General features: G+C 44.2%; 1 protein-coding gene across 22 annotated transcripts in view; it reads left to right on the forward strand.

The window, feature by feature from the left end:
- Positions 1 to 13583, forward strand: part of PHLDB2 (pleckstrin homology like domain family B member 2) — a 169898-nt gene that overhangs the window by 15508 nt on the left and 140807 nt on the right. For 7 of the 22 annotated variants that reach the window (XM_024103496.3, XM_065588512.1, XM_065588452.1 and 4 more), the window contains exon 1: positions 11452 to 12078. The gene's annotated coding sequence lies outside the window, so the exon portion shown is untranslated. Of the gene's footprint in view, positions 1 to 1768; positions 2145 to 10003; positions 12079 to 13583 lie in introns of those variants that run through there. The other 15 variants (XM_065588426.1, XM_065588483.1, XM_024103545.3 and 12 more) reach the window with 12 other exon arrangements.

Here is a 13583-nt window from a genome sequence, read left to right on the forward strand (position 1 = left end):
TCCATGTCGGCATAGATGAGCATGTGTTATATGATTATTCACGTCAGCTGCCATAGTAATAGAATGCTTTGCTATTATTACAACTGCAGCCTAACTGGCAACAGCTGAAGAGCTATTGCCATTTTGAATGGGTGTTGCACAGTCTCCTAAAGCCGTGGAGACATTCCACACTGTACTGTTGGGGAAGTATTCCCTCAGAACAGGGAGCTTCCACAGCTGCTGACTCACAGAGTCTTTCAGAGCTGTTGAGGGCCAGCAGCTCTGGCAAGTATTTTGGATGGTGTAGGACACTGTACAGCAATGTTCCTAAAAACTTCAACAATAACAGTTTTAAAAGCATCTAACTCACACTTGTGATAGAAAAGGAGCAGCAGGTAGAGGGGGAATGGCCTCTGGAGAAAAAAATGTTACAGTGCATCTGTCAAAAGCCAATGGCTGAAGGAACTTGAATCCAAAAACACAGGGCAAGGGCTAAAATGTCCTACAAGGATTGCCAAATCTTAATCTGAAATGGGAACCAACCTGATCTAAAATCCATGTACAAGAAAAGCATTTTCAAGAGTTCCTAGGGTGGTCAAAGCTGCTCTCCTAATGCATTCTGGCCAATGGAGGTGAGAAAGTTTGGGGAATCTGTCCATATAGCTTCTGAATTGTATGTGAGATTATTAAATCTCTTTGTGTCAATCACAGGCCCCATTTTGAATATGCAGCCTTTTGCCTTCTCTGTTCTCCTTTTTGAAATTATTTCAAAGGGTAGTGATCCACAGCTAACAGAGTCATTAAATCTCAATGGTCCTCCATTCAAATACAAACATCCTAGAGAATAGGTTGGCTCCCACCTGGAGGAACTGGTTTGGCAAGGAAGAGGTCACATAGCAATGGTGTCATCTGCTGGGGGTCTGGGATCACCTGCAGAGGTTGATCTGTGAGTCACATGACAGAGGGACCAGAAGGTTATAAAAGGCCAGGACAAAAGATCTATGTGGGGTCTTCTGCCATTTTCACCAGTTCAAGCCACATGCAGTGTCTGGACTCTGTTCAGACTGAATGCTTAAAGCTCCTGGGGGATTCAGTGTTTGGATCCCTTCACAGCAGTCTGGTGAGAGCCCAAGACGGGGAGCACAACTAGATCTGTGACAAGAAGTCATTAATTTTCAAAAAAACAGCAGACACTGTTTTAAAGAACTGAACTGTTAGTTTAAATATGCTTCTGGCTGAGCAAGTTCAGCTTAAGGCAAGGCAATGTAACTGTCCTATTGGTTTGTACTTTTGTGTCAGCTTAAACCTAGGGGAAATAAAGTAACATAGGCTTTGCTGAACCACATTAGACATGAGTTTAAGTCCAGAGTCCTGCCTCCAGGGGTGGTTAACAGCCAAATCTTTAGAGAATAGTGGAAAAAATCCTATAATGAATCCGTCCCATCGCTTGATGTTGTACATGTGGAAGAAGGGAAAGAGTTTCTTTACTAACCCCTCTGTTGATCGGATTACACCATGAAGCATGAAATGTGATTACCCTTGTCCAATGTTTGAGTTAGGGAGCGTGAGGAAAGACTCAGTGCTGCAGCTCGGATGAGGACAAAGCTGCAGTAGGAGGAATGGACAGATGGACACACACATGAACACAAGTTTCTTTAGCATGTCTCCATGTATCTAGGCATAAATACAGCTTTCTTTCACACACCCCACCCCGTAATTAAATGTTCATAGTTGAAAACACTAGGGTTCTATTGAGCAGAGATTAATATAGGTCTAGGATGTGAGAAGTCCTTTATAATGGAGGCCAACTGAGTGATGTGCTGGTACCTTTCCTTAACCCAGGAATCAAATAATTCTTGGATGAAAACAATCCCGAAAATGAGTGTTTAGCTTACACACTGTCAGACTTCATACAGAGCCAAGCCATTATTGATAAATTCCCTCAGATACTTTAGGTCTAACTTTCAGTCCAGCATTACCTGGTAGCTCAGCTATTTGTGGACACAATATTATAGGTGTGAATAACTGTTGGGGCATTTTTGCATTTGCAGGTCTTTTTAACCCTCAGATGAGGTCACTTAAATGTCTAGCTTCCTGATTGTGCCTACAGTTTACAGTCCAAGGAGACCAATGCCAAGCCCTTTGTCTATTGTTTAATTCAGCAGGTAAGATTTTTTATAGTGAGACCTGATGTCTTTGTACATTTAAAATGTGTCTGCTTTGGCATTTATTTATCAGGCCTGCATGTGCACATTAGGAATTGGTGCATGAAAATAAGTATTATTTGTGTAACAGTAATGCCTAGTGCTAGGTTTATCCAAATAAATTGTAGGAGACCCTGCTCTAAACAGACAAAGGTCAGAGGGAGAGTAACCTATTGACTAGACCAGGGGTCGGCAACCTTTCAGAAGTGGTGTGCCGAGTCTTCATTTATTCACTCTAATTTAAGGTTTTGCGTGCCAGTAATACATTTTAACGTTTTTAGAAGATCTCTTTCTACAAGTCTATAATATATAACTAAACTATTGTTGTATGTAAAGTAAATAAGGTTTTTAAAATGTTTAAGAAACTTCATTTAAAATTAAATTAAAATGCCAAGCCCTCTGGACCGGTGGCCCGGACCCGGGCAGTGCGAGTGCCACTGAAAATCAGCTCGCGTGCCGCCTTCGGCATGCGTGCCATAGGTTGTCTACCCCTGGACTAGACCACAATGCTTCTCTATTTTAAACCATTTCTGAATGAAATGGCAACAACTGTGCATGCAAAAATAAGTACACAAGTATGTGCTGACTCTGGGTTGGCTTGTAAAATCTCTCTCTCTTATCAAGAAACAATTCCAGTGGTCGGTTTTGTTGTTGTCCTAACATGGACAATTTACATCTATGCAGTTGTGAAACTCAGATCATTGCTGGCAAGATCTCTGACTCTTTTCTTGGATTCAATATGGCCATTTGAGCGGTGTGAGCATTGCACAAAGAAACCCCAAACCATGCCAAATTTGATTTGATTTGATTTGTTTCAGGTTGATACATGCAAACAAAGCCAGCTGAAGTCTAGTGGATGCCATCAAGCTTTCACTGAAATGCAAAGTGAAACTTTCTGTTGCTTCTTTATAGGTACACATTTTTCTAGACTGAATTTCATGGCTGTGCACTACAATTCTTACAGGTGGTGGTATAGTTGCTCTGCTGGATCGAAAGAATCATTGCAAAGTTATAAGCGGTGCCAACCACTTCAAAAAATTAGGGAGACACAATTCATGGAAACAAACCAACTAATCCATGACCCTGATTGCTTAATAATTCACCCTCTAGACATGGGTAGACACTGCAGCACACAAACCATCGACAAGCCATGTCATACAAATTAAATCCAGCGAGGAGGCCAAACCTTGGAGACGTGTAGTTATATTACACACAGTCTGTGCTCAAGGAAACTCACATAGGAAGAAATCTAGGATTTAGCCTTCAGTGTGGATCTCCTTTTAGTCTAGCTGAGCACAACATGATGTTTCTGTGCATCAGGGTTGATGGTATATGCACCTGTACTCTCCCTGTATGGTCCAGCAAAGGCTTCTGGGCTTCAGTCTCACCTGGCTGTCACCTCTCTTGAGGGGAGATGTGTCTCACGCCCTTCTGACCGGAGTACTTCCAGGATGCACAGTCCTCTGACTACACTGTAATATCCCAGCAAGCAACTCCACCTAAGCAGGCCTGCTTACTTTCTCTTTAGCTCTTTGAGCAGGGGGTTGGACTAGATGACCTCCTGAGGTCTCTTCCAACCCTAATCAGGAGCAATCCTTCAAAACTCCACCCAAGAGGCTGCCTTGTGGTTTCAAGTTCATCACAGCTTCAACTCAGAACAAGTGCCCATTCTTATGGGGCCTCAGTATGCCCAGTCCTTCCAATGCTTCCCTAAGGACTATGGCCCTCCGTGGACCAAGGGTCCTGTCCATTTGCTGGACCAGGAAGAAGAATGAGCCTGTTTCAAACCAGGCTATTCATTCAAAAAATCCTTTTTGTCTTTTGGTCCCTAGAGAATCCCATTTGAACTAGTGTATGCAAAACTTTCCAGAGGGTAAAAAGAACAGGAGTACTTGTGGCACCTTAGAGACTAACAAATTTATTTGAGCATAAGCTTTCGTGGGCTACAGCCCACTTCTTCGGATGCATAGAATGGAACATATATTGAGGAGATATATATACACACGTACAGAGAGCATGAAAAGGTGGGAGTTGTCTTACCAACTCTGAGAGGTCAATTAAGTAAGAGAAAAAAACTTTTGAAGTGATAATCAGGATAGCCCAGTACAGACAGTTTGATAAGAAGTGTGAGAATACTTACATGGGGAGATAGATTCAATGTTTGTAATGGCTCAGCCATTCCCAGTCTCTATTCAAGCCTAAGTTGATTGTATCTAGTTTGCATATCAATTCAAGCTCAGCAGTTTCTCGTTGGAGTCTGTTTTTGAAGCGTTTCTGTTGCAAAATTGCCACCCGCAGGTCTGTTATTGAGTGGCCAGAAAGGTTGAAGTGTTCTCCTACTGTTTTTTGAATGTTATGATTCCTGATGTCAGATTTGTGTCCATTAATTCTTTTGTGTAGAGACTGTCATGTACATAGCAATATACATGGCAGAGGGGCATTGCTGGCACATGATGGCATATATCACATTGGTAGATGTGCAGGTGAACGAGCCCCTGATGGCATGGCTGTTGTGATTAGGTCCTATGATGATGTCAGTTGAATAGATATGTGGACAGAGTTGGCATCGGGCTTTGTTGCAAGGATAGGTAGGGTGGCTTCCAAGGGCTGGTAACCAGAGGAATTACATTAGCATCTCCCTCTTCCTAGAGGAGCTACATACAATTTCACAATAATCCATACAGAGTTGCATTTTTAATACAATGGACCCCAAAGGTATTAATCCTAATTCAGTAAACTTTAATTCCGTAAGGTTTGTCCAGGATGATGTCAGTCTGTCACATTGTCCACTTAGCCATAAATTTGGAACAAAACAAAGGCGCTAAAGCATAAGTCTTTCCTTTTTTCCTCTCCAGGGGCTTACCGTTGGCCTCTAAAAATTGTGTTGGGTTTTTGTTTTGACACTTTTTCAAGTACTGTATTGTATAATGGCACTTCTCTCAGCACATAGGACTAGAGTTCATATCAAAATTGGGTGACACATAAACCTCTCTTTTTTTTTTCCCATCCCTTTGAGCACTTGACAGTTGGACAAACACTTGGCTAGCTAGTGAGATTTCATTAAAGCTTTTAAAAATGATTAATGTAAAATCTGTCTAGAACTGTTTTTTCCAGCAGCAAAGACTGAAATCCTCCACTGATTCCCAAACACACACAGAATGCGCTTGCTCCAAAATGTCCCACCAGTGTGCCTCAACTGTGGCCTGCAAGGACTTGCTCTAGGAGTGAGTGCAATTGTCTTTCCATGGCCAATTGAATCCCTGCCTTCTCTGCTGAGCCTGCTAGTTAAGGTAGTGATCACTGAAGTGTCCACTAGGACTGAAACAACAAAGTCATTTCATAATGGCCAGCCATCTGGTGGTAACAACTGAAAGTCATTAGTGTCCTATGGTGCATTTAAACTGCTGGAGTGAAGGCTTAGTATTACATTACCTATTAGTCATCTTTTTAAAAGGAGAAATGTTTATAATTGGGGGAGGGGGGGTGTATTTTTAAATAGTAAGCACAGATAGGAACAAAATGGTTTTAAACATCAATTCTGAGAGAATCATGACAAAGATTAATGGCAGTTTTACCATTGACTCTAATGGGATTTAAAGCAGGCTTTAGCCCAATAAAGCTTTTAATTTGAAAACTATTTAGTTTTTGTGCAAGATATTTCAAATCTATAGTCACATGTACCTAACTGTTGGCTAAACAGTTTACTATAACAGAAGGGTTATTTCTCATCAGCAACTTTGCAGCCTGTCTGACTTCAGATAATAAATCCCCTGGTACAATAAAATGTATTCCTATAGAGAAACTAGTTATTAACTTTTGCCTTCCTAGAAGGTTTAATAATATGCTGCGTACAGGAGATGTATGTGGTTTGGAAAAGGAAGAGACAGTAAGAAAAGCAGCAATTTATATTTACATATTAGGCAATGTCTCTGTATAACTTGGGAATGTGATGCAGAGAAATAATGGAATAATTATGCAGAGCTGCAGCGATAGCTAGCAAATTATCATACGAAAAAGGTCATCTCTTTTGAGTGCTCTTACAGCTCGTCATCACAAATAATGTTTATTATGAAGTTAGCCCTGTTTTGGTTAGCAAATTATTGCAAACTCGTCTTCATTATCTTCAGATGTACTTGTTGTTTAATCATTTGGATGAATAATTTTTATCCTTCGGATAGTTTGAAAAGGCCTCTCTTTTAACTGCTTGGTATTTGTGTTCTGGAATTTCTATTCCCTAACTCTATTATTGAAATACTTTAAAAAGAACATTAGAGGATAGTGAAAAATACACTTTAAGAATCTTATGTTAAGATTTGTTAACCTTTTGGGATGCCCAAACATTTCCATCAATATCTGGCAGCTGTGCAAATATTTGCAAATAACTAAATATATGATCCGACAAATGAATTCAAACCCAACTAGATGCTTTCATTTTTGAAAATATCACAATTAACTTATAGACATTCTATAATTTCCCACACTACAATATGTGATGGAATCCCGACTATACCAAGTGACTTATTTTCTCTAGAGAGTGACATTTATATTAAATCATAAGTTGAAAGTGTTATTCAACAGGACTGTGAGCTCTTCGGAGCAGGGGCTGTCTTTTACTTTGTAGGTGTGCAGCACCTAGCACAATGGGGCCCCACCTACCTGAAGTGATTCAGTACTGCAGTATGAATAATGTCTAGTAATAAATGAAGGATGGACTAGGTAGAGTACAGGTCCCTTTACACTCTACTGATTTTGTGGGCCAGATTGTGCATATCTGAAGTATGTCAACCTTGGCAGTGTCCCTTTAGACATTAGTGGTACCCACAGAGTGGAGATATTTTCCCCTTAACATAAAGATGATGTTTTAATGTTTAATATAGGACTATGAGTAGAAGGGTTTGGCAGCAATTGTTACATGTGCTTGGGATATAAAGACAAATATTTTCCTCTTCCACCTCCTCTTAACAGTCCCTGCCACAGTGACACTGTGGGGAGTGGAGGGAGACAAATTTCCAATTTGTTTTGTTTAATAATATGTAAAATGAATTATTTTTCATTTGATTATCTGCTGCTCTGTTGGGAATAGGAAGTAATCCCTTCCTCACAGCAGTGCATTTTATTGTCTCTCCTCTTCCGCATTTTGATTTAGCTTTGTAGGTATTTCTTTGGTGCAATCCTGTTTATTTACTAGGAATGTATACAAAGTCCTGTTTCCCTGAAAATAGTAGGAACAAACATCAGGCAATTTCCTTCTGCCTTGCTTACAGTTTCCAAGCCTGCTTTTCCAGCTAATCATGTGCCCTGAGGAGTTCTGTCTCTGCTCCCGCTCAGGGCCATGCTCATGAATCCTCCTCTGCCTTCTTTGCTAGCTTTCTCTTGCTTTCTATTTGTTTTCACATTCATCTACAGCCAAATCAATGTCCCAGCACCTCCATTTACAATCAGTCCCTGGAGGTTTGCCAACCCTCCAGGACTGTCCTGGAGTCCCCATGAATTAAAGATTAATCTTTAATGAATGATTGTCATGTGATGAAAATTCCAGGAATACGTCCAACCAAAACTTGCAGCCCTAGTCCCCAGGGAAACCCCCCAGCCCACGTGGCTTAGCTACTGATTGGCCTAGCATGCAGTTCAGTGCCTTGGATGGTGGTCTCGGTTGTCTCCAGCTATCTTACTCCATAAAGGAACTTAACTATTTCTTTCATTTAGTCTGAGTGAAGATGGTTAGTGTCGCACTTCAGGGTGCGATTCAGACCAGTAAGAGGTTGTGTCACTGCTTGTATTATAACCCTGAGTGCCTCAAAATGCTTCTGCTGCCTCTGGCTCCCTACTTGGGACACACACACACCCAGCAACCAGCATGCACTCCATGTTCTGTATTCTGTACAGCTCTGACTCAATCCCTTTAAATCTAGCAGTTATCACAGACACACTCTTATCTTTCCCAGACTTGGTTAATGTTAGCAGGTGACCTCAACACCCACCCCCCAGTTGTGAACCTTCCCAAACCTGTCTGCTCTGTAATGTCCAGCCCTCTTCTGCAACGTTCAGAGAAATAATACAGTCTGTTTGCACCTTTAAAGAGACAAAACCCAACAACTTGCCACATTCACTGGAGTTAACCTTCACTTTAATTCAAACACAGCACTGTTTGCTGAAAGTTGAAACAGGTTTATTAACCAAAGAAAGTAGGATTTTAAGTGAGTTCAAGTATAAGAGATAAAGTTAGGAACGGTTATTAGCAAATTAAAGTGAAACGCCTTCTAGCAATTAAAACTTAAACTAGCAACATACAGCCTTTGTTCAAGATACCATTTATCCTCACAGTCTTCCAGCAAAATGGCTTACCTTCCCTTGAGTCAGGATCTCCTTCAGGAGCCCAAAGTATCAATTTTTTTGTATTTGGTGAGAGAGATAAGTTGGGGTTTTCTGCCCCTTTCTTTTATAGTCCAGTGAACTTTTGAATGGATTCTTCTCAAGTTTACCCTCAACGTAAAGTTTATTCAAGTTGTGAGGAAGGTGACATGGAGTCTGGTGGTGAAGGAAGCTCCATGCCTTTTCTTTCCCCTTGATCCTATTGGGATCCAGGAAGTGGGCGGGTGAAGCCCGCCCCCTGCTAAAGGATCCCCCCCAGCCTAAGGGGGGGTCCACAGGACCAGGAGACCAAAAAATTACGGGGGACAACTAATAAAAGAACAGAGACAGGAGTGAGGTCAAAGGGTCAAACAAAGCGAACCAGCCGGGGACACCGAGCAGAGAACCCCGGACAGCGCCCACTGCTCCTCGAAGGCATCAAGGGAGCCAGTGGATGCCACCCAGAGGAACTCTGCCCGGATATGTGAACGAACGGAGGACCTGAAATAGTCCTCACAGTCACAGGAGACTCCATCGGCCAACCTCCTCACTCTGGTTTTATAGATGGCCAGTTTCACTAGGGCCAGGAGGAGGTTGACCAGGAGGTCCCGTGACTTTGTGGGGTAATGGATAGGGAGTGCATAAATAAAAAGGTGAGGAGAAAAGTGCAACCAAAATCTTAACAAAATATCCGTGAGGAGCCGGAATAGGGACTGCAGCCTGGAGCACTCCAGGTAAACATGTGCCAGGGTCTCCCTCACGCCGCAGAAGGGGCAGGTGTCTGGGATAGGGGTAAACCGCACCAAGTACATGCCCGTGCTCACGGCTCTGTGAAGGAGCTGCCAACTGATGTCCCCGGTGGGCTTCGGGATCAGACTAGAATAAAGGCTGGCCCACTGGGGCTCCTCACCCTCCAGGGGTGGCAGAAGGTCCTGCCACTTCGTATCGGGGCGGGATGCGAGGGTGAGGACATGAAGAACATGGAGCACGAGCGTGTATAGATGTTTCCTTGGCGCGGTCCGGAACAGAACCGGCTGCAGATTGTGCAGCTGGCTCATGGTGAAGGGACGGGGAGAGGGCCGGTTGGGTCCACGGGGCAGGGGCCCGATGAAAAAGTCTGGAGGGCTTGGAGTGGAGGGTGGGCGGGGCGTGCCCTCTCGCAGGACCCGGTCGCGATAGTCCCGAGCAGCGGGCAGCAAAGCGGCCCTCACCTCCTGAAGGACGCGCCGGGGAGTACTAGGTCTGGAGAGCCCCATGCACCGAGCGAGCATCAGGGGATCCAGCCAGTCTCCCCGGTCGTAGTCCAGGAGGTCTCCGACTTTGGTGACTTCTGCCAGGACCAACCTCTGGCGCACCATGGGGGACTCCGCCACCTGCACACGGAGCTGGGGGTTGTGTAGCAGGGGCTCCGCGAGGAGATCTGCTCCCACGGTGGCCGCCACGGACCTGGTCACTGAGAACAGTTTCCAGGTCCGGAGAAGGTCCTGGTAGAAGACCGGCAGCCCAGAGAGGTCTCGCGGAAGACCTCTTGGATGGAGACAAAGGAGCTGCCGGTCATATTGGAGCCCTCAGAAGCGGCGCAGGAAGGCGTGCGCCAATACGCTCCACGCCGGACTACCAAGGAGTCTCTGCAGGGCCTGGAGGCAGAAGATGGAAGAACTCCAGAATCGACGTCCAGAGATTGGCCAGGAAACCCGGGGCTGGGACCAGGGTGTTGAGCCAGTACCAGAGCATGGACAGGACTAGTTGATTGAGCACCAGTGCTCTCCCTCGAAGGGAGAGACACCGGAGCAGTCCTGTCCATTTCCGGAGCCGCTCCGACACCCTGCCCTCTAAACCTAGCCAGTTCTCCGGCGGAGACGGATGCGTGGCAGAAAGGTAAATGCCGAGATAGAGCAGTGGACCCGCGCTCCACCGGATGGCCTGAAGCACGGGTGGAAGGGAGCTCGCCTCCCACCCGTCCCCTACCACCAGGCCAGAGCTCTTGACCCAGTTGACCCGGGCAGAGGAAGCTGCCGAATAGATGGTGTGGGTGGAGGCTTGCCAGACCAAGTCGCCCGGGTCCTGGACCACAAGGAGCACGTTGTCGGCGTACGCCGACAGGACCAGCTGCAGCTCCGGCTCCCGCAGCACCAACTCTGTCAACCTCCTACGGAGGAGACAGAGGAAGGGCTTGATTGCCAGAGCGTACAGTTGGCCTGAGTTCTTTCCCCTTGATAGCTTAATATCTTTGTTTACATAATACATAAAAATGGACCTTCCTTGTCTTTGCCTGAAGACTGGGCTGGACAGAGAATCAAATACACATTCCTTTGTCTAAGGCAGACCTGCTTACCAACTCTCCCTGACATGCCTGGTTTAAACACATTTTGGTCATAATTCCAGCTTATATCTATAACTATTGTGATGGGACAAGGCCAGATGGCTACAGTAAAGTAGTGAGGAACAGGTATGTTAGCCCCAGGCTAAACAAATCCCTGGTGCCATGGTAACCAAATGGCAGTTGCTCCAGGTTAATCAAGACACCTGGGGCCAATTAAGATCCTTCTAGAACGCAGGAGAGACAGCTAGATTGATTGGGACACCTGAAGCCAATCAAGGACTGGTTGGAACTAGTTAAAAGCCTCCCAGTTAGTCAGTGCGGGGTGGGTGTCAGGAGCCATAGGACAGAGCTGTGCTGTTGGAGGAACGAAGTAGTACGAATCCATATCAGGTGCAAGGAAGGAGACCCTGAGGTAATTGTGAAGAAGATATTGAGTGGGGGGCTGCTGTGGGGAAGTAGCCCAGGGAATTGTACACGTCCTATTTCCAAAAAGTCAGCTTCCATTGCTGCTAATTTTAGGATCCCTGGGCTGGATGCCGGAGTAGAGGGTGGGCCCGGGCTCCCCCCCCCCCTCCCTGATTAATCACTGATACTGGGAGACAACAGAGACTGTGCGAGGGAGGGTTGTTTCTCCTCACCTCCCTTTCTGGCTTATGATGAAAATGGCTCAGTAGACTGTGACCCTGGCCTCTAGAGAGAGAAGAGTTATGTAGAGGGTCACAGTGAGCCTCTGAGGCTAGCAAAATCCGTCAAGAAACGCAGGACCCATGGAGTCAAGGACAGAACTTTGTCACACTATTAATATATACATCATGATCAGCAAGTTATGATTTTTCAAATGATACCTCACGAGGCATATTTTGTACAAAGATTATTACAACAGTGTGTGTAGGGAGTGAATGCAGGGGTACTTAGGGTCAGAGCTAGCACACTCATCAGCTTTAATGATTGCCCATAGACACACTTGATGGCAGCCATTAACATCTTGTAGCATAACACCTGCCTTTTAATGCTACATCTCTGGCTGAACTTCCCCAGCTCTGCATCTCTTAGCCCGGATTTTGGTGTTGGATCTTTAGCTGAACCCTCTCGGATCCTGCAGCACAGCTCTGGATCTCCAGCTGGCCGCACTGGATTATGGTCCTGCAACTGGAATTTGGCCCTCCACCTCTCATTCAGCCTCAAGGAATCGACAGCTCTTAAATTCTCACAAGAGCTAAGGTATGAGAGAACTCCTTGTTTACAGCATTACTTCTTGGGATGGGAGGTAGTGAACCCTAATGATCAGTCAAGTGGAACTTTTTAAGAGTGGAGACAGGGAGAGATACAGGTTCAACATTGTGCATGGATTTTAGTCGCTTAACTTCCTGTAATGTTGGCTGGGTGCTTGTGCAGTGCTTTGAAAATTGCAGGTTAAATATTTGAAATTCCAACCAAACAGGATTCTTAATCAAGCTTAAACCTTTTAATAGCCCATAGTAATTATACTTTGGGTGATGCAGCTGGATCCTGCCCTGTTCTGACCCTAGAATGAAAACTCAGCCTCAGAGTATTTGCCAATAAAATGAAACTTTACCCTGCCCCAAGCCTTTTGGGTATTTGTACAGCTTTCACAGTGTTTTGGAAATGTCTGATATACAAGAGCATAATATATCTCATGCTGAATCTTGGATGGAATGTATAATCTAGGCAGATGGATCTATCTCTCTCTCTCCCTCCTCCCCCCGCCCCCCCGCCCAGATAGTGCAGGAAGAAGGTTTGCTACATTTAAGGAACAAATTGTACAGTTAGGCAGATAATTATATACTTTAACTCTTTTCCGCTATAGTATGACAGTGTTCAGCTTGATTTCTTCCTCACTTACCCCTTGGGGATGCTCTCTGTTCTTGGAGAGTGAGCACTACTTGAAGCGTCTTTCCATGTAAGAAAAATGCCACTAACCATGAAAGTAGTTGCTTTGTTTAGCCCCATATGATGGACATTTCAGGATGAATTCTACTTTTGGGGCTTTGTGTGAGTAAACCGTTACATAACCAGACATAACTGCTTTAAAGGCTTCTTTGTTAATTTCAGGGTTGGTGATGACGCATGTAACTTAATAGATCATTTCAGGAACAAATTATAACAACCCCATAGGAGACTAGCTTTAAAGTGCCATTGTTTTAGACTGCTCCATTTCTGAAACCCTGGGTGGTAAATAAATCAATGGATTATAAAGGAAGTCATGATCTTCGAGTAGTGTTGTATGAGGTGGTTAACAAGAAAGAAAACATTGTGACCGGAAAACACATTCATGCATCATGGAGTAATTAGTGTCCCCAGGTAATTATAATCTCCATCTCAGTCTTACCTAATGCCCTCATAGTTTATTATTATTTATTTATCCGTTTATAATAGGCTGGCAGTGTTTGTTTGACATAGTTCATCTTGTGATTAGCTGTTGATTCTGCTTGGAAAGGATTAAGTGGATTTTGTTGATTCATTGGGGCAGATAGAACATTACCTCACCTGGTTATGAGGGAGATGGGAGAGACTTTCTGGGGAAAGGAGATCTTGTGTGAGTGCTAAGCCATCTCAAGCAGGACTGAGCAAATAACAGTTTTTTGGTTTGGCAAATATTTCTGGTTCCCTGGAAAATTCATTGTTCAGTTAATTTACTTTTTGCTGAAAAAAAAAATCTGCCAGCTCTAGTCCTGAGGTAGAAAGACCTGAGGAGAATATTTAAT

Source organism: Chrysemys picta, chromosome 1 (genome assembly GCF_011386835.1).
Source record: "Chrysemys picta bellii isolate R12L10 chromosome 1, ASM1138683v2, whole genome shotgun sequence".
In the NCBI taxonomy this organism is placed as follows: Eukaryota; Metazoa; Chordata; order Testudines; family Emydidae; genus Chrysemys; species Chrysemys picta.